Source organism: Octopus bimaculoides, chromosome 22 (assembly GCF_046866305.1).
Source record: "Octopus bimaculoides isolate indiv1 chromosome 22, ASM4686630v1, whole genome shotgun sequence".
Taxonomy (NCBI): domain Eukaryota; kingdom Metazoa; phylum Mollusca; class Cephalopoda; order Octopoda; family Octopodidae; genus Octopus; species Octopus bimaculoides.
The window spans coordinates 17,161,474-17,187,887 of NC_142949.1; the positions used below are offsets into that span (position 1 = coordinate 17,161,474).

Sequence of the window (26,414 nt, forward strand, 5' to 3'; positions counted from 1 at the left end):
CTACCATCATTTAGAAAATGTGTTACTGAGTACTAGCGAAAAATTGTTACAAACACAGATACGCACAGCATAATTTATTATATAAACAATATATGCGTATAAATTACGATTTTTCTGTAATTTTGTCTGCTTCAAAAGAAAACAAACCAAAAAACCAGATAAAATATGTCAACAGGGAATAACATTTTTATCACCGGCAAAAAATTATTGTTTACAAAAGAGCACTAACTGTATTCAGCTGAATAGACGTCAGTGATTGGTTGAAATTACAGAAATACGACAACTTTAACATGAAATAACTTGCGATGTACAATTTTTTGTTAAGAAGGTTAAGAGAAAAAGTTGTTTTATATGACACATTCTACCAGTATCCCAAGTTTGAAAGTGTTTCGTTAAGAAAACAAATGTTGCCCGTCAAACCAAAAAGATCCAACGACTGTCCTTCTCTTCATGTTTTTAACACCAGGGGAGGGTGAGATCTTTATATCCCCACCCTCTTCTTTCGTTCTTTCAAAAAGTTCGGAGAGCTTCTCCGTTTCTAACATCACGTTTTTACGTGATAGAGCGGCTACTGCCGAAAACTTTTTTGCTGGCTCATCCTGCAGTTTCGCATGATGAATTATTTCGACCGACATATTCGGTCGAAATTAATTCTTACATGCAAAATTTTTTCGGGAAACCTATGTTTTTTTTTTTTCCTCTTAAAGAGGATAGCAGTTCAAAACCTACCCGCTGGGGTGTGAGGTGTGTAGTAGTAATAGAGCCTGTAATACGCTCACTTTGTCTAAAACGGGAAACTTATAATCTGTTTTTTCCCCCCTCCTCTTAATGAGGAATATAGTTCAAGTAATAAGCCTACAACGGCTGAAGTTCGATTTCTTCCACAGCACAGAACACATTAAAGGCGGGACACCTATATTGTCTTACTTCCTCTTAACGAGGATACCAGTTCAAAAACAAATAACAGTTCAGATCCCACCCCCACTGGGGGCGGGGGGGGGGCAACGATAAGCCGAAAATGGCTTTAAAATGTTCGATTTTTAGCACGCAATGCTGCCAAAATGGCTTAACATAGACAATTCCTTTCTCCCGTCACCGGGGAAAAGCACAAATAATGTCAACAGTTCAAAATTTAACAATTTTCGACAATTCGAAAATCTTCAACACGTTAGCAGTAATTTCAACAATAACAACAACAAAACGTTCTACTCACCAAAAACACGTCCGTCAACGACAGAGGGAAGCAAATTTCATAAATACTTGCCATAAAGGCATTACAAAGAGGGGACGAATAAGGACAAATTTAAATACACAGCCAATCCTGCTCCTACACATCCAAATATGCAAGCACACACGTACGCACGCACAAGCCATTTTACGGTGTGTGCTGGGTGTTTTAACCTAACACTGTCACGAGTGCTTTTTATGTGACACTGGCTCAGGACTACTACAGGTCAATCCTCTTCTCCAGTGGGAGTGGCCTTAACACTTCTGCTGTGGTGTACGGGTCTTTTTGAGTACAGCAAAGTGTAAGGTATCTCGGTCTTTTGTCATCTCGTCCGAGGTCGTTCTTTATTACTTCGTCCCACGAGTTGCATCCATTTTGAATGAACGGAACGCGTAAAGCAGAGTAATATTTTCCCATAGTAACAATGTAATTCGTTCTCAGAAAAATATTTTACCTATAAAATTTATAATACTCGTAAATAAATAAATAAACAGTAGAATGTAAGGAATATTTTATGTAAGAAAGAACGTCAAGATCGTTATTAAAATTATTTTCTGAATCACTTTCACTCGCACTAGACTCGCACACACCATCATTTGTAGATGGGATCGCCGATTCACAAGCACTCGTAGACGAACTTGTAGATTCTTTTTAACATAAAAAAACAAGCTTGGAGTTGTTTGCTTAGAAGAAGCTTTTTCTCGATCTCTAAATTTCTTAGTAACACGCATAAGTATTTGTCATGGTAGAAACTTTAGCATTTCGTTCAAAATTTGGATTATGTGCTTAAAAACTTCCAGTTCACCATACAAAAGTGAGCTGAAAAATATAACGCATAAAACCCGCGGTTTCGTAAAGTGGGTTCTCGTAAAGTGAGGTGTTACTGTGTGTGTGTGTGTGTGTGTATATGTATATATATATATATATATATATATATATATATATATATATATATATATATATATTCTGTTGTTCATCTTACGAGCTATTGTTGATGTGGGCATTCCGGCTGAGATTGTTGTCAACAGTTACTTCTTGGCCTCTGATATTAGATGCTGTGAGTGATTCCTCTGGAAGAAGAGAATATGGTTGTTTTAGCATAGTTTTTTTCCCAAAATGCATCAGTTCAATTTTCCCCTCGTTTAGTCGCCTTTTGTTTTTGTCTGCCCATTGACTCACAGCATGTAGATTAGACTGGAGCTCATTTCGGTCTTCTTCATTGGTAATTTTCTGGAGCTTAGAGTCATCAGCGAATATTTTCACTTTGCTGTTATAAATGACGCTGGAAAGGTCGTTTATATAGACTATAAAGAGAAGCGGGTCCAAGACAGTCCCCTGAGGTAAACCATTGGTGACTTTTGTTGGGCTCGAGTGGATTCAACCGATCACAACATGTGTTCTGTTCTCCAGGAAATACTCAAGCCAGTGTAGTAGTTTTCCACGGATTCCAACATTTGACAAATTTGTCAGTAGGATATTATGGTCAACTCTGTCGAACGCTTTACTGAAGTCAAGATATATGACATATATGTGTTCGAAGGATATCATCGATGCGGTGTAAGAGCTGTGTTAGTCCCTGCCGCAGCGAAAGCCATGCTGATTTGAATTTAGGAGATTGTGGCTCTCCAGGAAGCTAGCTATCCTTGATCTTACCATCCTTTCAAATATTTTAATGATATGGGGAGGGGTGAGATTGGGCGATAGTTGATTGTGAGGGATCTGTTTGAAGACTAGGATGACAGACTGTGGTAAGAGCTGTTTCGGTATGTATGTATGTATGTATGTACGCACGCATTTGTGTATGTATATTATATGTACCCGTGACCCGCTGGGTCACAACCACTCCAAGTTGAAAATGTCAAAGCAAAGGAAAAAAGTACTATTTCATATTTGATGGAATAAAATTCTTAAATAATACAGTTCTACCTTTGGTGTGACAATATAAACATGACCAAGTGTTTCTTCTTTGAAAACGTTCAAATGGCCTTCAACTTTTTTCTTCGCTTTCTTCTTTGCCATTATTTCTTACTATTGTTCCAAGTGAAACTCATGGGTACTTCCAGCATAAAGGAATGTTTTTGTAAAGTCATCACTGATACGCAATGAAAAGAATTTCGTCAATGTTGTTCTCATACGTCGTTTATTGACAGCCATATATATCCACATTATTTCTGCGCAATATTTTTCGTTCATCTGATAAATGAACTTGTAGTCTCACTATTGCAGGTGTTCTTTCATGAATTGAAAATCCTAAAATGGCTGTAACAGTTTCGAATGGTTCAATATACCTACCGATTAGATATTGACTAATTTCGTTATCATTGTTTACTTGAACAACTTTCAGTGTGTACTTGATGGCGTACTTAACTGACCTCACGGATCTTTTTTAAAACGGGGGCCACATTTTTCATTAATGTTTTACGTAGTGTTTTTGGTACCGAAAGACTTTCAAACTTCGTATACTTATCTATTTTGTGTTATAGAACAGAAAAATATTTTTGTATTCGAATTTATTTCATGTAAAAAATTGTCTTATTTCGATAATTTCAACCAATCACTGACGTCCATTCAGCCGATATACATTAAGTGCCGACTACATAAACAAACGATTCTTCGTTTTATTTGCTTTTTTCATTTTAAATTTGCTTTAACCCTAACCCTAACCCTAACTCTAACCCTAACCCTAACCCTAACCCTAGGGTTAGGGTTAGGGTTAGGGTTAATTGTTTCAGAATCATTTGTTTATGTAGTCGGCGCTTAATGTATATCGGCTGAATGGACATCAGTGATTGGTTGAAATTACAGAAATACGACAACTTTAACATGGAATAATTTATGGATTTCTTTTTTTTTAAGAAGACTAAGAGAAAAAGATGTTTTATATGACACATTCAAAGTGTTTCGTTAATGAAAAATGTGGCCCCCGTTTTAAAAAAGATCCGACCTCACTTAGGCAACGATTTTAATATTACAGTGACGGATGTCCATAAAAGAGCTTCATTATAAGGCAAAATTTGGCAACACACCTGAACTAAAGATATAACTAAATGTATATCGAAAAAAGGATATTCAGATTACACCAGTGTGCCATGGAATACCAGTTGCTGAGCACTGTTATAAGGTACAACCCACTTGTTGATTGTTTTTCCAGTCTTATGAGATTCAACTCCTCCCATTGCAACTGATCTTCGTCTATAAAGAGATAGCTTCTCTGTCTGTTTTTCTGCCTTTTGGTTAGGGTTAGGGTTAAGATGATAAAGATCAATATTTTATTTTAGATAAAATAGTAATTTTCCCCTTTAAGAAAAAAAGTACCCTTGATTGAAAAAATATAGGGGTTCTGAAAGTTGTATAAATGATCAACGGAAGAAAGCAGAAAGTAAGGAAAAAGGACGGTTGTAGCTACGATGACTCTTTGAAGTGTCGCCGCAAATCGACATCTTAAACTTGACTTTCTTTTCTTAAAGGGGGAAATGACTATTTTATTTGTAATATTTATCATCTTAATCAAAGGGCAGGAAATCAGACAGACTAACTTTGAGTTTTAGTATATATATATATATATGTTGGCACTCCGTCGCTTACGACCTCGAGGATTCCAGTTGATCCGATCAACAGAACAGCTTGCTCGTGAAATTAACGTGCAAGTGGCTGAGCACTCCACAGACACGTGTACCCTTAACGTAGTTCTCGGGTATATTCAGCGTGACACAGTGTGACAAGGCTGACTCTTTGAATTACAGGCACAAAAGAAATAGGAAGTAAGACTGAGAGAAAGTTGTGGTGAAAGAGTACAGCAGGGTTCACCACCATCCCCTGCCGGAGCCTCGTGGTGCTTTAGGTGTTTTCGCTCAATAAACACTCACAACGCCCGGTCTGGGAATCGAAACCGGGATCCTATGACTGCGAGTCCGCTGCCCTAACCACTGGGCCATTGCGCCTCCACTTTCTGAAAAAACATGGAACGCTTCACGAATTTGCGTGTCATCCTTGCACAGGGGCCATGCTAATCTTCTCTGTATCGTTCCAATTTTAGAATATGTACAGCCGTAGCTAGTACATATGTATATGTATGTGTAGATGTATATGTGTGTATATATATATATATATATATATATATATATATATATATATATGCGAGTAAAAATAAATACAAAAAAGGTGGGGTTTTTTGTATGATTGTGTATAGAGGAATATATTATTTTGTTTAAAAGAGCTCCAACACTGTCTGTTTTTTATGTTTTATTTATATTCCTGCAGAACCAATGTGGGGTATAGAATATGGAATATACAATATATAATATAATATACAATATATAATATATAATATAAGATAAAATAAAATTAAAATGGATGGCACCATGAAATAAAGTATTGAATGTAGATGAAATATTGAGTGTTTAATATAAAGGATCAAATATATAAATATAAATATAAATATATAAAGGCGACTCGAGTTTCAGGGCTATTTCCCTTCGTCATGGCCGGTATGACAGACTTTGATCCTTTATATTGAACACTCAATATTTCATCTACATTCAATACTTTATTTCATGGTGCCATCCATTTTTATTTTATTTTATTTTATATTATATATTATATATTGTATATTATATTATATATTGTATATTCCATATTCTATACCCCACATTGGTTCTGCAGGAATATAAATAAAACATAAAAAACAGACAGTGTTGGAACTCTTTTAAACAAAATAATGTATATATATATATATATATGCCTTTATATATTTATATATTTAATCCTTTATATTGAACACTCAATATTTCATCTATTCAATAAGACATATTCCATATATTCAATAAGACATTCAATACTTTATTTCATAGTACCATCCATTTTTATTTTATATTATATATTGTATATTATATTATATATTGTATATTCCATATTCTATATCCCACATTGGTTTTGCAGGAATATAAATAAAACGTAAAAAAACAGACAGTGTTGGAACTCTTTTAAACAAAATAATATATTCCTCTATACACAATCATACAAAAAACCCCTTTTTTTGTATTTATTCTTATTCGCATATATATATATATATATATATATATATATATATATATATATATATATATATATATACATATATATATATATACACATACACAAGGGTGGTTAGAGCGTGGGTCTCTAACACACACGCGCGCGCACACACACATATATCGGGCTCAAACACACACACACACACATCTATTTGTCTGTCTGTCTATCTATAAGGCATGTGTCCTTAGTACACTATTTTACGGTAGTGAGACGTGACGTCTCTACTCCAGACAGGAGCAGCCTCTCAATGTCTTCCACCTTCGTAGTTTGAGACGCATCTTGGATATCAAGCGGACTGACCTCATCATCAACATCGAAGTCGTCAACTGCACCAAGATACCGCCCCCACCGCCAGCATACTCACCCTGCTCCAGCTTCATCGTCTGCGTTGGTTCGGTCATGTATATCACATGTCGGACTGGAGGATGCCAAAAGATCTGGGGAATCGACTACCGGCACAAGAACACAAGGACGACCTTATATTCGTTTCAAGGAAGTCTGCAAGGGAGATAAGAAATTGATTGATCTGGGCGTCCAGAGATGGGAGGAGGTCGCAAATGATCGCCCACGTTGGAGACAATTACTGTGAAACGGGAATGAAGCGAGGGAAAGAAAAAGAGGAACTCGCCACAAAAGTAAAGCCCATTGGAGGGAGGGAAATGCCAATAGCGCCAGCTGAGAGCTCCTTCAAATGCTGCATGCATGACTGCCACTCCCATGTGAGCCTTGATAGCCACAACAGATCAGCAGCTGACACGATTTCTTTGGTGGCAGATCCATGATCTCTCGAGACTGACGGATGCCTACTATACACATGGCTCAGTGGTTAGAGCGTCGGGCTCACAATCACGAGGTACTGAGTTCAATTCCTGGACCAAGCTGTGTGTTGTGTTCTTGAGCAAGACACTTTATTTCATGTTGCTCCAGTTCACTTAGCTGTAGAAGTGAGTTGTGACGTCACTGGTGCCAAGCTGTATCAGCCTTTGCCTTTCCTTTAGACAACATCGGTGCCATGGAGAGAGTACCGGCTGGTATGTATGGGCGACTACAGGTCTTCTATAAACGACCTTACCATGACTTGTACCTCAGAATGTAACTTTTCTAGGTTTCATGGCCGAAGGGGATCTTTACTCTTTACACGCACGCACGCACACGCACGCACGCACGCACGCACGCACGCGCGCGCACGCACGCACGCACGCACGCACACACACACACACACACACACACACACACACACACACACACACACACACACACACACACACACACACACACACACACACACACACACACACACACAGTAGACTAAGAAATAGAAAGTCCTTGGCACAGTATTATATATATGAAAAAATGAATAGAAATGGTTTTTCTGATAATATTTCCACTTTAATAATTTGATGTTCATTTCTATTCATTTTTTTCATATATATATATATATAAACAATTGCAGCGTGGAAGATATTTGGAAGCCATTCAAGAACACACAAAAACCGTTAGTTTCACTACAACATTTAATTTTCATTTGTGTCAAAATATTTTCGTTATTTTATACATACTAGCAATTGTACCCGGCATTGCCCGGGGCTGTTTGTTAAGTATACCTCTTTGGTTATTAGACCAGTCACCGATGCACCTCTGAGCTGAATGAAAGAAATCATAATGGCAGATGCTCCCTGCATTGTTTGATTTATTTAGTGCAATAGTGAACATGCAGAGTCATACGCCCACGCCGTTGTCTTTGTTTTCCATTGGGACAATAGGTTGATCTGTAAAAAAGTGGCAGTAACTGAGTTTATTTTCTTTACCACATAATTGCTGATATGTACTGTTTAGCAGATGGACAGGTTGAACCTAAAGATATGACATAAAGAGAAATAATATGTTTACCTGCTGTTTCGCTGGGTTGCACATACAACATTATCTGAACAAAAACTTTGACTTGTGGCCTGTGGAAAAAAAGATGAAAAGTGTAGTATCTGTTGCCTACCTCACTATTGGGGGTACTTAACGGAGAGCATGCTGTGAAGATTACGCTAATGAAATAAATAAGGCGGCAAGAGTATAGTTACCTGATGTTTTCCTGCTTGCTGCATAGAGCAACATCCGTTGTTGTCTTTCTTCTGTAGTCTCTGTAGCATGCACAGCAGCAGTTGCTGCAACATCTCTTGTAAGTTGATCTGTGTGTTGTGCTGCAGTCTCTGCAGCTCGTGCAGCAGCAGTTGAGGAAGCATCTCTTGTAAATCGATCTGTGCGTTGTGCTGCAGTTTACTTTTCTTTGCAGTATTTGTTTGCCACCCTGTATTGGATCTTTTGCGTTGAGGTATGGTGGAAAATTATCAGTTTACACAATAGAAAAAGTCCTAAGGAAAAAGCAGTGAATGTGTAGCACCCAAAAAATAGTAAAATGTAGTTGGCAAAAATGTTAATCAAACAAACCGAATTAAGGATTTTTAATTTTGGGTAAGAGTTTTGAATTAGCTAATGTAAGTTGGAATAATTATATGAAAAAGAGTGCTCATGTGAAAACAGGTAAATCGTAACTTGAAAATGAATACTGCTGACAAAATAAAGTATTGATTTTTCCAGCTGGGCGTGTATCACATTTTTTCGCTAGCTCAAGCCAAATCCTAGGCGAATTGAGAGTAGTCTATTTATATTGGGGGCATGGAATTTCGAGGAAAAATTAATAAGAAAAAGCATCCTAAGTCAAAGAGAGCACTCATGTCAAATTTGGTTGAAAATTGTAAGAGTAAAAATGGTTCACACAACACACAGACAGACAGACAACTTGCCTTTTAATATATATAATATATATATATATATATATATATATATATATATATATATTTCCCTCGTGATGTATTTACTGCTTGTCATTCTCTCTCTGTCTCTCTCCCCCTCTCTCTGTGCCTCATTCTCTCTCTCTCTGTGCCTCATTCTCTCTCTCTCTCTGTCTCCCCTCTCTCTCTTCGATTACTACCCGACCCTAACTCTATATAAACCAGTTCAATGTCCCACTTTCTCCAAATCGACTTCGAATCTCTTCTGCTGACAGAATACGAAATCCAGGATATGAACAGCTGAGAAGTTTCAACCTTTTCATGTACTCCTATCTCAGCGTTGATCATAACCCCCCCCCGCCCGTTCTTTATTATCTATTTATTTCTTTTCCATGTAAACATCGCCCGTTCCCTGTTTGTCTTGAATTCACGCATTCCTTTAAATCGCCACGCTTCACTTATTTACTTTTTCTTTCCTTTATTCAAGTTTATCGTTCCTGTAACTCAGTCTCTCTAAATCTGTCTAAATTTGTCTACCATAGTATAAAAGTGCAGAAGTGGCTCTCCCTTTAAACTTACTGGCTCGCGGTATAACCGTCCCACACCCTCCACCGACACCGGAAGTTCTTACCCTCTGTCATTCTTGGTTGTCTCCCGCGAACACTCCTAGGGGCCTTATACCATCCCCTTCCCTACCCTGGGTTTTATCGATCTTTCAGCGCATAAAGATGGTGTAGTGTATGCAGGTTGTAGGCATTGCTTTGTTTATGAATTCTGCCAAATGCAAGCTTTCTTTTCAGGTACACGACACTGCTTTCCCCCACCCCAGAGTTTCACAGGCCCACACCTTCCACACCGTCAGAATTGGCACTCTCAACGTCGGCACACTGAAAGGTAGGTCTGGTGAGATTGTTGAGATGCTTGAATGGAGACGCGTAGATTTGTGCTGCATCCAAGAAGTAAGGTGGAGGGGAGGTTCCGCGAGGTTCCTCACAGGCAAAGAACACAGGTACAAGATTTTCTGGGCAGGAAACACTGATGGGGTCGGGGGCGTAGGAATACTTCTAGCAGAGAAATGGGTTGATAAGGTAATCGAGGTAGTCAGAATATGTGACAGAATACTTAAGATTAGACTAGTGCTTCATCATAGGTTAGCTACCGTCATCTCGGCCTATGCCTCTCAACAGGGGCTACCGGATGGGTAGAAAGATCAATTCTACGACACCCTCCTGCAAACTACCTCATTGACGAATGACAGGAACCTTCTCTTTGTGGCTGGTGATTTCAATGGTCATGTTGGACAACATGCAGGGGGGCTTCCATGGCGTACATGGAGGCTATGGCTTCGGTTCCCACAATGAGGAGGGAACCAGACTGCTGGAGTTCTGTGATGCAAACGATCTTATGATTTGCAATACCAACTTCAGGAAACCTGCCTGTCACCTAGTCACCTACCGTTCCGGTAGACACACTAGCCAAATCGACTACATCCTCGCCAGAAATAGGGAAAGAGGATTGCTTATAAATGCCAAAGCCTTCCCAGGCGAAGAATGTACCCGTCAACACAGATTAGTAGTTAGCAACTTCAGGATCAAGGCGAAATGGATGCCCAGAAGTAGACCAGCTTAGAGGAGAAGGGTTTGGAAGCTTAAAGATCCTGCAAATGGACAGAGATTCAGAAATGTCTTACTCGAAGCATTTGACGAAATAGAAGGGGATATAGCATCACACAACATGGAAGACAATTGGAGATTTCTACGGGACAACCTGCTGAGAGCCACCGACCAGATCTGTGGCTAGTGCAAAGTCCCCTCTCGACCCAAAGTAACGTAGTGGTGGAACAATGTGGTTGACAGGGCTATTAGACAAAAAGAAACAGGCTTGGAAGGACTGTAAGAATGGAGGTAGCAGGGAATGGTATCAGACTGCCAGAAGGGAAGCTAGGAGACAGGTTTACTTAGCCAGAGGGGAAGCAGATAAGAAAAAAATTGCCATTGTTCTGCGCCGTGGGGACCAAAGACTTGAAGTATTTTGTGTTGCAAGACTGTGTGAGAGAGAATCGTGATATCGTTGGTGAGAAATGTGTCCGCTTGGATGATGGCTCACTTGCACTAAACGAGGCTACAAAGAGAGAGGTTTGGACACGCCACTATGAAAGGCTGCTTAATAAAGAGGATGAACGGGAGAAAGAGAGTCTGCCGAATGTCAACCCAACAGAGGGACCAGCTATCCGAGTTGACAGTACCATGGTAGATAAAACAATTAAGTGTATGAAGTAGTTCAAAGTAGGAACATTTGAAATAGCTAATGCTCGAAGTCCCATACCACAAAGGAAAGGAAAATGTTTTGGTAGTGGGTGGGAGTAGGGTGAAGTGAAACACTGGAAGAGTTCAAAAAGAAAGAAAAAAAAACCTGCCCTTTTTCTTTTCCATGAAGTATGTGACTTCGAAGAGCAACTATTCAAAAACAGCACCAAATACACTTTAACCCAGGACCTTTTGTTTCTGTTTGCTTTCTGAGGGACTTTGCCCAAGTGGAGGGGTTTGTGTTGGTCTGTGGAAAGAGTTTGTCATGTAGCGTTTTGTCAGGATCTCACCTGTTCCTGAATGGATGTTGATTTGGCTGTTGGGTTAGCAAGTTCTCTTTGCACCTGTGTGGTTTTTGGTTTATTCACATTTCACGGCATCTTAGATAAAAACCTTCTACTACTGCTATGGGTTCATTAAAGGCCTGCCAGGGAAATTTTCTGGAGAAATAGAAACTGTTTGAAAGCTCATGAGAAAGGCTGTTCCTATTTATGGGAATGTAGAATTTATCCATAATTTGGTTAAGCCCTTCTGTGTTGCTCTGGATGCCTTTAGTGATACTAATGGGGTTAGTAATCCTTGCAACAAGGTCTCTCTATATAGCTTCCTTCTTCTTCCTAGAGAACCTGCAAAAGTCATTGATATTGATTGTTCTTCTCCAACTTGCAAATACAAACACCTGTATGTGTGTGTGTGTATAAGGGGGTGGTGTGTGCTGAAAAGTTCCTATATTTGAAGAAAAGATGGTTTATGTATGAAATACACTGGTTTAGCAGTGTGGAACATGTGGGAGTAGGAGTTTAGAAGAATTGAGAGGTGAGAATAGATTGATTGTTAACTAAGTAGGACATGCTGAGAGAAGTAGTGTCAAGTTAAGTGGACTGTATCAAGCAAACATTGACTTTAAATAAGTAGAACACAGAGAGGGTAACAGTAATGTGTTTCTTTCTTTTTAACATCTGTTTGTCAATGAGATGTTCATTATAGATTTGGATCTCATTGATTTACTGGAGTTTAGAGGATGACAATAGATATAGGAGTGTTTGTGGGGTTATGTGGTTGTGAGTTCAATCTCAATGTTCTTTAAATAAATGTTCTTTACTATACACAGTAATCCCTATTTGACCAATATCATATGGGTGAAATTGGTTTGTTGGAAACTATACAGAATTCACACACACACACACGTATATATATATATATATATATATATATATATATATATATATATATATATATATATATATATATATATATCATCATCATCATCATCATCATCGTTTAATGTCCGCTTCCCGTGCTGGTATGGGTTGGATGGTTTGACTGAGGGCTGGCGAACCAGAAGGCTGCACCAGTATCCAATCTGATCTGGCAAAGTTTCTACAGCTGGATGTCCTTCCTAATGCCAAGCACTCCAAGAGTATAGTGGGTGCTTTTACATGCTACCAGCATGAGGGCCAGTTAGATGATACTGGCATCAGCCACACTCAAATGGTGCTTTTTACATGCCACGTACACAGGAGCCAGTCCAGCGGCCCTGGCAACAATCACGCTTGAATAGTGCTTATATATATATTAAGAATAGTGGATATGCTTATATGAATACAAATAATAATCTATATATATATATAAAAGATTTAGATTTAGATTCAAAATTGAATATGGTACTTATGTTTAGGCACCAGAATATAGTATGGTATTATCCAAAAACCATTCTAAAAGCAAGGTGATCAAAAAATCAAAATAAGCAACATGGATTTTAAAGATGACTGCAGTACGCACGTTTCATGCTACTCCATTTATTTAAGTAATGCGAGCATTACATTAAATAATAAAGTACATTTTAATAGTAGACTACATGCTAATACTAGTGGTAAACCTGTGTTAGTAAATAGTAATGGCGAAGCAAAAGATATAAATAAAAAGTATTCCACAACAAAAAGAACTACCAATCATAATAATAATATTGTTCTGGGAAATAATAGTAATCAAAGTATACCCTATATTCACTCACACAATAAATTTAAGAGAAAAAATAAAAACTCTATCTGGTTAAATATCCCTTTCAACTGTGCAATATCCACGAATATTTACAAAATTTCTTACTCTACCCTTCCTAATGTAGGTACAATCATAGTTAGGTTAAACAAAAAGAACATTAGTTTAGCTAGAATCAATGAAGTTAAGAATAGTGGATATGCTTATATGAATACAAATAATAATCTATATAAATAGAAGTAGAAATAACAGTGACAATGGAAATTATGAGGATAATAATAATATGCTTAGTCCCGCCAACCATAATTTTAACCAACAAATAGAATGCAGCAGTAATGATGTTGAGAGTTTAATTGAAGTAGATGATGGGCTCAACTCCAATGAAAATAATGGAAATCAGGGACCTAGTTCATATAATATCAATATGCCCAATGTTGGAGGAATAATTCTAACTGATCAGGAAACGTGTTAAATAATGATGGAAATGATCAAAATATACCTAATAGTGGAATTGATGAAGGGATAAATAATATTAGTGTAAATAATTGTAGTAATAATAATAATAGAGATATTAGAAATAATATAGGTGGGGTTGATAGCTCCACTAGGTGCAACTTCAGAAATAAGTCCCATTGTCCGTTATTAGCAAGTGGTTGCACCTGTAACGTAGTGTACAAATGCATTATAAGTACGATAACCAAGAATTATATTTATGTAGGATGTAGCATTAATCTGAAACAGAGAATATATAGCCATAGGTCTTCTTTTAGACTAAGACATAAGGCAAATAGTACGACAGCAAATAAAATTTGGGAGTTAAAAGATAATGGTATTAGTTTTAGTCTTAAATGGGAAATTATAAGAAAAGCTCAACCTTATAGAAATAATAGATATGGATGTGAATTATGTTCTATGGAAATATATGAAATTTTTAAACTTAGAAATAATCCTAATCTAATCAATAATAGATTAGACCTTAGAGTATCGTGTGTACACTGCTCTACTCGCACTTTTAAAGTTTTTAAAAAGTAGTTAAAATTACCAAAATATGGTATTTCAACTTCTACCATGTTCATCTTGGGCTACTAGTTAGCACATATTTTAAATTGGAAATTGAACCTTTATAACATATATTTCTGATCTTAACATACAATCTTCTTGTGATAACTAAGATTTCAACTTTATTCCATGCAAGGTATTTTTTCACACTACTTCTGCTACTGCTGTTAGTTCTTAATATGTATCTTAACCCTATGTAGCTTATTAGAATAGGAAGTTTTATAAGTTCTTAATGTTTTTAATTAGTTCCCAAAATTTAAATTTTATTTTATTTTATTTTATGCTTGACTCTAAAAGGACCCTTATTATTATTACATTATTTCAGGGCTTGCAGTGGTAGTGTTGTGTTTATTCTATATTTTGACTTAAATAAATCTAATCCTTATTCCATTAATATTCTGTAATTAGCCTATGTTAGTCTTAAAACAAGTTCATGACTATATAAGATAGTATAATTAAACTAGTAATCAATTATCATGTTTCTCTATTTGATGTCCTTGTTAATTCCTACTATTTTTTTTGTCTCTTAAACCTTAATAAACCCATTATTATAAACTATATAAATCCTATACTAATTCTTTACATTATAAAAATAAAGCTTACCTTTTATGTATCTTTAAAATATTATTATTATATATATTAGCTTAAATTTTTTAAATAATTTTTTAAAATAATTCCAAATAGCTTTCTGAGCCCAATATGTATAATATTCTTAAACTTTATCTATAGCCTTTGAATTCAAAATTGACACTACTTCAGGGTTTTTGTATAAACTAATTACATTTTTATTATTAACAATTTTATTATTAACATACTTCTTATTATTAACATATTGATTAAGCTAATATTGATATCTATAAATTCCCTATACTTAGTATATGTAAAACAATACTGTTGCTTTATTCAGACTAAAGAAAAAGCCCTGTTGACCTAAATGCTTAAGGTTTAATTCCCCAACATTATGATAGCAGTAAAAAAAACCCAACCTAAAATAGTGTTGCCACTCTGACCAGAGAAACCTTTATGAACCATATCCATGTAAAATGCTTACACCTTCCCTTTCCTTAGAAGTGATTGCCCCTTATACTATAACCACTAGATAAGAGACAATAAAATCAGTTAGAATTCTACCTAGAACTAATTACTAGCCTGCTAGCCTTGGCTATGTCAAGATGGATTTTTATGTATTCTTCTTCCCACTTGGATTTTAAATGTTGCCACAATTATGATATGTCTATTCTACTGTAATTTTCTACATTTTTGTGCAGATGAAGATTGCTCTACATATTGCATTTAATGTAATGCTCGCATTACTTAAATAAATGGAATAGCATGAAACGTGCATACTGCAATCATCTTTAAAATCCGTGCTGCTTATTTTGATTTATATATATATATATATATATGTAAAAATATGTGACACTTATTCAGTAGCCATGATAAAACTCCGAGTTTCGGATGCCAGGGTGGGAGCCCACGCCAACATCTCTTCAGTTATCTGGCCATTGAAAATTCCTGTGAAAAATGACCGTTAAAAACAAAGGGAAATTACTGTGTAGTGACAAGGTCAAAACACGTCTAAAACTGCGTATATTATCGCATGCAAGCATATATCTATATACGCACGCACATATCTCTATATACGCACGCATATATCTATATACGCACGAACCCGCACACACGCGCACACTCACAAGCGCGCACATATAAGGTTCCTTGTACGTGTCTATAGGCGTACAGGAAAAAAACAGAGTGGAGGGGAGAAAACAGAAAAATATGTATGGAAAAAATACAAAAACATTAACCCTATAATTATGTAAAAAACATTAAAAAAAATAAAAGATATAAAAAATATAAAAATATAAAATCCAAGTAAAAAAGGTGAAAAGCTTATACATAGGCACAATATAGAAACCTATCAGTACAGTTCCATCAGCAGGTTCTATCAGTAAAAATATTTAAAAAATATTAAAAAATATATAAGAAATGTAAGTAATAAGTATAGAGAGATAAAAAGCTTATAGATAGACACAAAAATAGAAAGCAAGTCCTATCAGTAAACTCAGGGGGACCAAAGACGTAGCAAATATTTGGCCACATGTGGACATGATCCGAAAAGTTAAGTCTTTGAGTTTAGACATGTGGTAGGGTCTAAGTTGCCTTTCTATTGAACATTCACCTTTGAACACTGGGCCTCACCGAGGCACTAAATTCTGACCGAGATCTTTGGAAATATGGTGTGCGTGAGAAGACCCGGCAAGCCAAGTGAGACCTAAATTCAAGGCCTCTGCCAGGGGTGTAGCCAGCCCACTTATGCGTACCTTCCTTCATCATCGAACACATTTCTCTCCCACGACATCACGATTCTCTCTCACACACTGTCGTGCAACACGAAATACCTCAAGTCTTTGGTCCTCACGGCGCAGAACATTGGCAATTTTTTTCTTATCTGCTTCCCCTCTGGCTAAGTAAACCTGTCTCCTAGCTTCCCTTCTGGCAGTCTGATACAATTCCCTGTCAACTACACTGTTCCACCACCACGTTATTTTTGGTCGAGAGGGGACTTTGCACCATCCACAAATCTGGTCAGTGGCCCTCAGCAGATTGCCCCGTAGAAATGTCCAGTTGTCTTCTACATTGTGTGAAGCTACATCCCCCTCTATTTCGTCAAAGGCTTCGAATAATAAGTCTCTAAATCTCTGTCCATTCGCATGATCTTTGAACTTCCAGACCCTTCTCCTCCAAGCTGGTCGTCTTCTGGGCAACCACGTAGTCCTGATCCTGAAGTCACTAACTACTAGTCTAGGTATATATATATATGCATATATGTAAATATATATTCATTTATATATACATATATGCATATATGTATATATATATATATATATATATATATATATATATATATATATATATATATATATATATATATATATGTGTGTGTGTGTATGTAAATATAGATGTGTATATATATATATGTATATATAAATATATGCATATATATATATATATGTATATATGTATATATATATATATATATATATATATATATATATATATATATATATATATATATATATGTATGTATATATAGATATATAAATGTATATATGTATGTATATATATATATATATATATATATATATATATTTATCTATATATATATATGCCTATATATGTATATATATATCTATTATATATATATAAAATCCTTTCTATCTCTGTCTGTTCCCAATGCATTCTCAAATGTCTCAATCAAATCAAATCAAATTTTTCATGGTAATACTATCACACCCCAGGAGTATCAACATGTAATTTTTTTTGATTAAAACAATGCAACATTAGCACTGGTTCCATATTACGTCTCAAAAAGCGAAGAATAAAATTGAAACTGAAAGAAGACTGTCATATATATATGTGTATATTTGTTGTGTATGTGTCTGTGTTTGTACCCTCACCATCGCTTGCAACTGATGTTGTGTTTACCTCACCATAGCTTAGGGGTTTTGCAAAAGACACTGATAAAATAAGTACTAGGCTTACAAAGAATAAATCCTGGGATTGATTTGTTCGACTAAAGGTGATGCTCCAGCAAGGCCGGTCACATAACTGAAACAAGTAAAAGCAATAAAAAACTATGCCATTTTAATCCTGAACAACACCAGGTATCTCTGCTAGTATTTATATAAATCAAGGGTTGATCAGAAAGAACACAATGAGAAAAATTAGACAAAAACACAGCAGGTGGAAAACCAGCAAAAACACAAAATGTGGAAAACTAGACGAAAACATAACAAATAGGAAACTGGAGAAAGACATGATACAAGAAACATTCACAGCTGATTTCCTCTTCAGTCAATGTCCAAGATATCCTAGCGGTTTCACACTTTTAAACATTGAGACCACTTGATCTTGGCAAGTGCCAGAGCATTAATTAAGCTTCAAGGAAAAGCTAACAAATGTATACAAGGACAAAAACAATATTATCTAAAATAATAATACGTACACAATAAAAAAAAAAAAAAATGATACAAATGCAACAAAAAAAAATTACGCATGTAGAACAGAAAAAAAATGCCTATTGGCTATACAACAGAAGGAGAATAATAAAAGTTAGATAAAACTTAGATATATTTCAACCAAAAATTGGTCCAGGCCATGTCTAACTTAATAGCACTACCTGATAGGATTATCTAAATCCTTTTTAAGTCAAATTTTGTGGTATCATGGTCCATTCGAGTAGGGAGTTCTTGTTGAGTGAGTTGTGTCCAGGTATAGGTGGCTTATCTGGTATTCCTTGAAGAAATTTGCCCAGATTCCTCTTTGATCTGTTTTGAGACAATGTTAAATAGGGTAGGGCCTGTTGAGGAAAAGAAATTGTGTTGCAATGTATTTATGTGTTGTGATCTTGAATTGGGTAGGGGAGGTATGACTCGTGGTTCTAGCCTTAGATGAATTTTGGAGCTAATGTTGAGGTCGTTTGGGTAATGCTGGTGGTATATTCTCCACGTCGTGCAAATGACGTATCGCTTGCGGCGGCACTGGAGAGAGTAGAGTTTCAGTGCTTCAAGGTGGTTCCAATAATTGAGATCAGTCATCCCCTTAATTCATTTAGTGAATGACCTCTGGAGTGATTCAAATTTCAATATGTTTTGTTTTGTATGGGAAGACCACAGGGGGCAGCAGTATTCGAGGTGTGGTCGTACAAACGAGGAGAAAAGTGGAATGATGACACCTTGTTTTCTGAACCATGAGGTTCTTAAGATCCAGGACAAGGCTATATTGACCTTATTGTTGATGTGGGTACTCCAACTGAGATTGTTATCAACAATTACTCCTAGGTCTCTGATATTATTAGATGCTGTGAGAGGTTTCCCTAGAGGAAGAGAGTATGGTTGTTTTAGCTTAGTCTTTCTTCCAAAATGCATCAGCTCAAATTTTCCCTCGTTTAGTTGCATTTTGTTTGTGTCAGTCCATTGACTCACAGAATGTAGATTAGACTGGAGTTCAGTTCGGTCTTCTTCATTGATAATTTTCTGGAGCTTAGAGTCATCAGTGAATATTTTCACTTTGCTGTTTTATGATGCTGAAAAGGTCATTTATATAGATTATAAAGAGGAGCAGGCCCAAGACAGTCCACTAAGGGACACCACTGGTGACTTTTGCTGAGATTGAGTGGACTCCATCGACCACAACATGTTGTGTTCTGTTCACCAGGAAATACTCAATCCGGTGTAGAAGTTTTCCACGGCTTCCAGCATTTGCCAATTTTGAGAGTAAGATATTATGGTCAACCTTGTTGAACGCTTTACTGAAGTCAAGATATATGACATCAGAATTCGAACCTGTTCCCAAGGCTTTTAGTATATCACTGATGTAGTGTAAGAGCTGTGATAGACAGTCCCTGCAGCAGCGAAAGCCATGCTCGTTTGAAGTTAGGAGATTGTGGCTCTCCAGAAAGTCAGCTATCCTTGATCTCACCACCCTTTCAAACACTTTAATAATATGGAATGTGAGTGAGACTGGGTGATAGTTGACTGCGAGGGATCTGTTTCCCTGTTTGAAAACTGAAATGACAGACTGAGATAGGAGCTGAATCGGTATATAACTAGAGTCTAAAGAATTCCTCCAGAGTTTGGTCAGAGGGACTGCAAGTTGGGTTCTACATCCCTTCAGGAGACTAGCGGGGAATCTATCAGGGTCTATAGCAGAATAGTATTTGATCTCATTTATTGCTGCTATGATGTCTGAAGCAGTAAATGTAATGTCCAAGGTTATATGTTGGGAATCGACTTCGTTCACATCCCTTACGTCAATATCAGTGGAATCACTAAAGACAGATCAGTATTGTTTCTGCAGCACTTCTGCCAAATTCTTTAGCATTGTGTTGGAGAATGCCGTTATCATCGATCAATGGACCAACGAGTGAGACAGCGGTCCTATGCTTATCTGCATATGAATAGAACAATTTTGGGTTCTGCTTGATTTTTTTTTTGATTACCAACTGTTCCTCTGTAGCTATTTGATTTTCAATGCAGGTTTTCATGTTGGTCTGCAGATGAAGTTTTTCCAACTCCAGCCTTTTCATTGTTGTTGAATGTGGATGTTGTACGTGGGAGTATTTTAATTGGTTGACTTTTTTATTGAGTCTTTTGATGCACCTGATGAGTATTTTCTTTTTCTCTCTAGGGAGCTGGTTTCTGCTTGTATTTGTGGATTTCGTAGGAGCGTGTTTTGAGTATGTATAGGTGACAATGTTCTCAAAGTGCTGCCATGCAGTCTCAATGTGAGTGGAATTGAGAGTGAAGGACCAATCGATGAAGGACAGATCCTTTCTGATTGCTCCCCTGTCCACTTTGTGGAAATTTATGTTGTCAAATAAGTGCAATGGAGTGAGATTGGCTGGTTTGGATTTGATATACTGGAAATTAAACAACATAAACATCAAAAAGAGCCATTTAGGTATCAAACGAATGTTGTTGAACTTTGGTAACTGATGGCTATAATAGTAGAACCAGATGACCCGTTGACTTTAGAATTTATTGAAGATAGTCAAGCCTTAAATGAAGTCAAACAAAAAAAATGTGCTATCCATCCTTAACATTTGATGAATGAATAGGAAAATAAGTCCAACACCACCACCACACATCCTTTTATAACTACCATTCCTTCCTCTATTTCCATCACCTTCCCCTCCTTCCCCACCAATTTCACACAAAAGTACCCACATAAGTCGCTTAAACTTCAAACTGGCAAAAAGAGATAAACATCCCCCTGTTATACATCCATTACTGCTATATCACCTGAAGAAATGAATGCATGAACATGATCAACCCGATACCCACAGATAATATGAACTACACTGTATTCGTCTCAGCAATACGAACTATGATCTTAAGAGACATGGGATTTGTGGAAACACAGGTAGCAATGCATTAAATGCTTATAAATTCCATCTAAGGATTATTGTTATGTATATATACTTATATGTATATATACATATGGTGGTTGTCTACTCCTTAAACAGAGTTTGACCACCTCCTGCACCTACACCTTAGCCCTTTCATGGCGTCTGATGTGGCTTTTTAAACCAGACAGTGTTTTGAAAAAACACCCACACAGATTGCACCTCTGATTTGCACTACCAATACCTGCAAGTAAGTTCTGCTCATTGTGGATCCTAACATGTCTTTTAAGACCCCCATTGGATTTGCAAACCCTCTGGCACACACCACATTCAAACGTGTGCACAGACATATAATCAGAATAGCTGGATGAGGTTTGTTTTCCATGGGTTCGCAGGTGAGATTTGAGGCCAGCCAAGGACAGACATGGTCTGTCACATATACATACATACATACAAACATACATACATACATACATACACACATATAAACCTAGTACTTATTCAGGGTGCGCTGAAAGTGTAGCTGCTAGAATAAGAATAGCCTGGGCAAAGTTCAGAGAGTTCTTACCTCAGCTGGTGACAAAGGGTCTCTCTCTCTCTCTCAGAGTAAAAGGCAGACTGTATGACGCATGTGTACGAACAGCCATGCTACATGGCAGTGAAACATGGGCCATGATTGCTGAGGATATGCGTAAGCTCGAAAGGAATGAAGCCAGTATGCTCCGATGGATGTGTAATGTCAGTGTGCATACTAGACAGAGTGTTAGTACCTTGAGAGAAAAGACGAACCTAAGAAGCATCAGTTGTGGTGTGCAAGAGAGACGATTGCGCTGGTATGGACATGTGATGAGAATGGACGAGGATAGCTGTGTGAAAAAGTGCCACAACCTAGCAGTTGAGGGAACCCGTAGAAGAGGTAGGCCCAGGAAGACCTGGGATGAGATGGTGAGGCATGACCTTCGAACATTGGGCCTCACCGAGGCGATGACTTCTAACCGAGACCTTTGGAAATATGCTGTGCGTGAGAAAACCCGGAAAGCCAAGTGCGACCCAAAATCCAAGGCCTCTGCCAGGGGTGTAGCCAGCCCACTTATGCGTACCTTCCTTCATTGGACACTAAACTCCTCTTGCGAAGACCTGTAAAGGCAAGTGAAATCGAAATCAAACTAAATTCGACGGCTGGCACCCATGCCAACGTCGTCTCCTTCATTGGACACGAAACTCGGCTTGCGAAGACCTGTTGGGGCAAGCGAAAGCGAAATCGTGATGGCACCTGTGCCCAGCGTCGCCTTCCTGACACTTGTGACGGTGGCACGTGTAAGGACATTCGAGCGAGATCGTTGCCAGTGCCACTGGACTGGCTCCTGTGCAGGAGGCACGTAAAATGCACCATTTTGAGCGTGGTCGTTGCCAGTACCGCCTGACTGGCCTCCGTGCCGGTGGCACGTAAAAGCACCCACTACACTCTCGGAGTGTAGAAACTGTAGAAACTCTGCCAAATCAGATTGGAGTCTGGTGTAGCCATCTGGTTCACCAGTCCTCAGTCAAATCGTCCAACCCATGATGCTAGCATGGAAAGTGGACGTTAAACGATGATGATGATGATATATATATATATATATATATATATATATATATATATATATATATATATATATATATATATATATATATATATATATATATATATATATATATATATATATATGTACATATGTATATGTATATATATATATATATTAACATATACATGGAAAACGGACGTTAAACGATGATGATGATGATGACGCATATATATATATATATATATATATGTATATATTTGAAGAAAAGCAACAAAAATGTATTAGGTTATAGCAGTACGTACGTTTCGAACAAACTTCATTTATTTATGTAGTGAGAACACCACTACATAAATAAATGAAGTTTGTACGAAACGTACGTACTGCTATAACCTAATACATTTTTGTTGCTTTTCTTCAAATTTTATTCACCAAATCTCTTGATTTCATTTTTGGTTTTTACCCTACCAAATTCTGGTGCCACAAACATTTTAAGTACCACATTTAATCTTTTGATTAAATCTATATTATATATATATATATATATACATATACGTGAAGTATATTTGCCACTTAAATGCGGCTATTGACTAGCCAGCTGGAGGAGATGTTCTCCTGGGGCTAAAAGCAACAATAACATTCACTCTTAGGGTTTAGCCGCATTTAAGTGGCAAATATACTTCACGTCGTGCAGTTACTGTTTATACCTCGTTCAGAGATTTGACATTGCTTATATATATATATATACTGAGGGTGATAAATTGAATATTAATTTCAATTTAAAACCAGTGGTCTAGCATATGAAAATCTGATAATTCAGAAAAATCGTATTACATGCTTGGCTAATTATAAACCTTCTTTCTTCAGATGACCACTAGGTAGACATCCAATATGCTAGAAAGAGGTCATCAACGACCCAACCACAAAACAAAAATTATGTTCTCCAGAAGAATTTTTTTCTGGAGAACATGATTTTTCTTCTTATACGCATATATATGTATGTATATATATATGTATATATATATGTATATATATATGTATATATATATGTATATATATATATATATATATATATATATATATATATATATATATATATATATATATATATATATATATATATATATACATATGTAAATATACATATATGTATATATATAATAATACAAATAATATGTGAGCATATGCGTATATACGTACATGTATGTACATACCTACATTTACGTGTATATATAGATGCATATCTGGGTACAGGACGTCACAAAAAAACGTGGATAAAATGAAAAACAGAACATAAACAGAGCACAGAAAACACACAGGCCACATAGAAAACATTTCCTTCATCAGCTGCCAACATACTAACAGTGGCCCGAGAACAAAATTTGCATAGGGGGTGCAAACTCAGTTTCAAAATTTGGCACTACTGGAGAAGTGTGGATCCGAGTTCTGGGAGTGTGCATGTCACAAATTTGCGCATGCGCACGCGTTAGTCGTAAGTAGTCGAATTTAACACACAGGTAAAAAACGAGACGTGCGCTACTTGCCGTAAATGGAGGGTGGGTTATCCATCTAATACAAGAAGAAAATTGAAGATAAATTGAATAAAAACATGAAAAATAACAAAATATTTCATTGAAAAGTAAACCATTCTGAAAGATAGTTCAGAATGTTTTCAAAACATTCATCTCCAGCTTTTCCCATATCTTATAAAGGGTTAGGGATTAGGGTTAGGGTTTAGGGTTAGGGTTTAGGGTTAGGGGTTAGGGTTAGGGTTAGGGTTAGGGTTTAAATTTAGGGGAGGTGAATGTTTTTTCAGTATTCAATGATTAATTTTCACTTTTATATTCAACTTATCTGTAATTTTCTTTTTGCATTACATGGATAACCCCGCTCCTTTTACAGCAAGTAGCGCGCGTCCGTGCGTCTCAAATCAGTTAATCAGTTTTGCACTGTTAATAAGACTGGAGCATCATCCTCCGATACATCAACATGTCCTTGTGGACTAAATCCTTTATTCTACAGGTACTTGATAACAGCATGATGCCAAATTTTGTTCATCTTGAAGAGAAGTCACTAATAGTTACTTTTGAAGTTTTCTCTGAACATTCAAATGTCAGTTTACCAAGAAAGAAATAATGAAGTTATAAGAAGTGTTAAAATGGAAGTAAGCCGAGTTTTTGCATCACTCCATAATACACACGTATATGAAAAAAACTGTATCAACATATTCCAAAAGTTTTCCTACGCTCACACGTTTTGTTAATGAAACGTTTCATGAGGATGTGCAAAGTGTTTTCATCGTATATTTTTTTATGTACATGCATTATGGCACAATGTGTAAGACGGTGCTGTGTCATTGTGGTACGGAGCCAGGTCTTCAAATGGCGAAGTGCACTGAATGTTCTTTTACTTGATGCAACAGATACAAGTGAAGACAAGACAAGCTGCATTAACACCAACACTTGTGGCATACTAGAACGAAAAATAGCATCAGACACTCTCCATTTTTCAACTATGTCATTAAATAATTTAGGCAAATATTCCCTTTCCGTCCATAGGTCAGCAAGAAGTTTGATTTGAGATGACAGTAAGAGCAAATCAAAAGAAGCAGGTAGATGTGCATTTTCAATTGACTGCTGACAACAGCAACTCCTCTCGCTCAGAGCATACACGTATTCCCTGTTGCTGAAACCGGCGAGTCAATTCATTTTCGATGACAGCCACTATAGAGAAAAATTGCCGACGCCAGCAAAGGCTACTGTTAAAGGGCTTCTTCAGTAGTTGTTGTGTGCCTAAAGCGCAGTAGTGTGTTTTTAGATCGCGAAATGTTGGGCATCTTCACCAAGTCAGAAGAGGATACTTCATCGAAATATTTTTCAAAAACCTTCTCACTTCTCATTTTTGAAAGAGAGTTTTTCAACTTTTCAATTAATTTCAAGCAATCACCGGCTGTCGTGCCTGGATGCTGTAAGCTACATACCACTGGCTCACATACCCCAAATATATCCCCAGCAATTTTAATGCCGAACAAAGTGGAAGCTTTGCCAGATTGTTTTAGCAGCCCTTTAACAGTAGCCTTTGTTGTTGCTCATAACGACGAGTCATTAAGAAGGTCAAGCAAAAAATTTTGAATATTCTTATAATTGTTTCCTGCTCATTTTAGTGCTGTTGCTCTAATGCACCACCGAGTTGGACACACTGCTTGCAACACAAAGATTTGTCCATTGTGCTTTTCTTTTTGGTGACTCTTTTACAAGAATGGCGCATTGATTAACAAAATTCAGTGCATCAGCTACAAAGGTAACCTTAGAACTAACTTCTTGGAGGACAAGGTCTAGAGAGTGGTTTCCACAGTGTACAAAATATTACCTGGGAACAAATTTTTCAATCGCATTTGTACACCTGAAATGTTTCCACTCATGGTACTTGTACCATCAAACGAAAAACAGCATAACTTTGAGCCAAGTGAAATGTTTAGGCAACAAAAAACATCTAGAA

The 26,414-nt window shown here is 36.9% G+C and overlaps 1 protein-coding gene, 1 long non-coding RNA gene and 1 other non-coding gene across 4 annotated transcripts in view; 1 reads left to right on the forward strand and 2 right to left on the reverse strand.

Moving 5' to 3' along the window:
• LOC106874360 (oxaloacetate tautomerase fahd2, mitochondrial) overlaps positions 1-26,414 on the forward strand; it is a 144,165-nt gene that overhangs the window by 7,448 nt on the left and 110,303 nt on the right. The window lies entirely within an intron of this gene.
• LOC149131403 (U6 spliceosomal RNA) lies at positions 5,182-5,288 on the reverse strand. Its single transcript, XR_016238029.1, has one exon. It is a non-coding gene; the product is annotated as a U6 spliceosomal RNA (small nuclear RNA).
• LOC149131404 (uncharacterized) lies at positions 6,393-9,064 on the reverse strand. Of its 2 annotated transcripts, none has more exons than XR_016237931.1 (3): positions 8,374-9,064; positions 8,192-8,250; positions 6,393-6,799 (listed from the first exon to the last, which is right to left on the reverse strand). It is a non-coding gene; the product is annotated as an uncharacterized LOC149131404 (long non-coding RNA). The 2 variants fall into 2 exon arrangements; XR_016237930.1 differs by lacking the exon at positions 6,393-6,799 and adding an exon at positions 7,336-8,070.